Raw genomic sequence first — 2,938 nt, 5'->3', positions numbered from 1 at the left:
GCCACATAGGAGAAAGTAATTTAAAAAGTATGATAATTTTAAAAGTATGATGCGATTAAGGTTTTACTATGACAATTATAATTCAAGAAGCATTTTAAGGTAGATGCTGAGCTGATATAATTTAGTACACCTTCCAGTGATGTCAGGGGTCTGTGGCATATGCAAATGAGTTGTGCTAATGAGCTTCAACACCTCCCTTATCTGGGAGAACCGGGTTTGATTCCCCACTCCTCCACTTGCACCTGCTGGAATGGCCTTGGGTTAGCCATAGTTATCACAGGAGCTATCCTTGAAAGGGCAGCTGCTGTGAGAGCCCTCTCAGCCCCACCCACCTCACAGGGTCTCTGTTGTGGGGGGAGAAGACATAGGAGATTGTAAGCCGCTCTGAGTCTCTGATTCAGGGAGACAAGCGAGGTATAAATCTACAATTCTTCTTTTTCTATGAAATGACCCCTGAGGATACCTATCCAATATGAAGGTTGGAGCGGAAAGTGGAAGGTTGCTGTGGATATGTTTGTAGGGGAGGATTTGGCCAAGCACATACTTTGATGGCATGAAAGACAAATGGAGGTAATGGTTGGCACCGTGCAGAAGGAGAGGCACACAGGCTGTTAAAAGGAGCAACTGAGTCAGAAACACTCTCCCAAAATGGTATGTAAAGAGGAGAGAAAAACTGAAGATTTCAAGAGGAGGGGAAGAAGGTCTTCACAGGGTCAGGATTCTAAGGAGCCAGAAAAGTTGAGGAAGCTGTTACTAGGCTTCCCAACCCTCCCGCCCTGGCGGGGGACCACAGGATTTCCACCCTCTTCCCCCGCTCCTCCAAAAAACGGAAGCGGGGGCGGGAAACGACGCCGGGGAGCATGGCGAGCCGCCGCATCCCGGAGCGGGCGAGGCCGCCGCGCCGCTGCCGCCCCCTCTCCGCCCACCGCAGCTGCTCCTCCGAGATGAGCCCAGGCTGAGCCCATCTCGGAGGAGCAGCCACGGCAAGCGGAGAAGAGGCAGCAGCGGCCTCGCTCGCTCTGAGACGGGGCGCCTCGCCGTTTCCCCCCCTCCCCCCTAGCTCCACCCCAGTGTCTCCTGGCTCCACCCCCAAAGTCTCCTGGCTCCACCCCCAAAGTCCCCAGATATTTCTGGGTTTGGACTTGGGAACCCTAGCTGTTACTGGTTACCTACGCTTTGAAACTACCAATAAGGTTGCACTTTGAAACATGGGGCACACTCACCGACTATCTGGTGGTAAGAGTTCCACAGACAAAACGTTCCTGTGGGTTTGGTTTTGTGACCTGTTCTTGCATGGCGGATGTCAATGTTGCAATGGCAGCACAACCACATAAGGTGGATGGACGTGTGGTGGTACTAAAAGAGTGCACTTTCTAGGGAAGATTCTGTGTAACCTGGTGCCCACATAACAGTGAAAAAAGTACTTGTAGGGGAAATTAAAGAAGACATGGAATACTATAATTTAAGGGAATATTTCAGAAAATATGGCAAGATCAAAACCATTAAAGTAATAGAAAATAGGCAGAGTGGGAAGAAAGAGTTTTCACTTTTGTGACGTTTGATGATCATTATAGAAAATTTTTCTTCAGAAATACCACACTATAAATGGACATAACTGTGAAGTGTAAAAAGCCCTCTCCAAGCAAGAAATGCAAACTGTTACTGATCAGAGAAATTGTGGAAGCAGTCCAGGCAGGTCATGGGTTGTGGAAACTGGGGGGTGGGTGGGTGGGTAGTGGTTAGGGTTGCCAAGTCCAATTCAAGAAATATCTGGGGACTTTGGGGGTGGAGCCAGGAGACTTTGGGGGTGGAGCCAAGATCAACGCTGTGACAAGCATAATTGAACTCCAAAGGGAGTTCTGGCCATCACATTTAAAGGGGCGGCACACCTTTTCAATTCCTTCCTTCCATAGGAAATCATGAAGGATAGGGGCACCTTCTTTTGGGGCTCATAGAATTGGACCCCCTGGTGCAATCTTTTTGAAACTTGGCAGGTATTTTGGGTAGAGGCACTAGATGCTATACTGAAAATTTGGTGCCTCTACCCCAAAAAACAGTCCCTCCAGAGCCCTAGATACCCGCGGATCAATTCTCCATGATTTTCTATGGAAATAAATCTCCATAGGGAATAACAGAGTTCCCAGCAGACATTTCCCTCCCCTCCCCCCGCTTTTTGATGACCCTGAAGCGGGCGGAGGGCCTCCAAACTGGGGGATCCCCTGCCCCCACCTGGGGATTGGCAACCCTAGTAGTGGTGGAGGTAGCTCCAAACAGTTTAACAATCCTAAACTCCTGTGGTGGAGCATGACCATGCAAGAGTTTGACTTTGAGACAGAGCACATTGCAGAACCTGTGATTATTAGTCACTACACTGTATAGTTAGTCTCCATGGGTGTTGTTGATCTGTGTTTACTGGTGTTTGCTAGTTTATTAAAGGGCAACCCATATTCTGGGTAGACTTCTTTAGGGTTGCCAATCCCCACATGGGGGTAGGGAGTCCCCTAGTTTGGAGGCCTTCCCCCCCCCCCCGCTTCAGGGTCATCAGAAAGTAGGGGGAGGGGAGGGAAATGTCTGCTGGCCACTCCATTTTTCCCTATGGAGACCGATTCCCATAGGGTACAATGGAGAATTGATCTGTGGGTATCTGGGGTACTGGGGTGGCTGTGTTTTAAGAGGCACCAAATTTTCAGCATAGCATCTGGCGCCTCTCCTCAAAACGCCCTCTAAGTTTCAAAAAGATTGAACCAGGGGGTCCAATTCTATGAGCCCCAAACAAAGGTGCCCCTATCCTTCGTTCTTTTCAATGGAGGGGAGGCATTTAAAATGTGTGCAGTCCCTTTAAATGTGATGACCAGAACTCCTTTTGGAGTTCAATTATGCTTGTCACAACCTTGCTTCTGGCTCCACCCCCAATGTCTCCTGGCTCCATGCCCAAAGT

General features: G+C 49.2%; 1 pseudogene; it reads left to right on the top strand.

The window, feature by feature from the left end:
- The first annotated feature begins 616 nt into the window (after positions 1–616).
- Positions 617–1,736, top strand: LOC132572012 (heterogeneous nuclear ribonucleoprotein A3-like; annotated as a pseudogene).
- Positions 1,737–2,938: the final 1,202 nt, after the last annotated feature.

The sequence above is a fragment of the Heteronotia binoei genome, chromosome 5 (assembly GCF_032191835.1).
Source record: "Heteronotia binoei isolate CCM8104 ecotype False Entrance Well chromosome 5, APGP_CSIRO_Hbin_v1, whole genome shotgun sequence".
NCBI classification, from domain to species: domain Eukaryota; kingdom Metazoa; phylum Chordata; class Lepidosauria; order Squamata; family Gekkonidae; genus Heteronotia; species Heteronotia binoei.
Note: the sequence above shows the minus strand (reverse complement) of the source record. Positions and strands in the feature narration are given on the sequence as shown.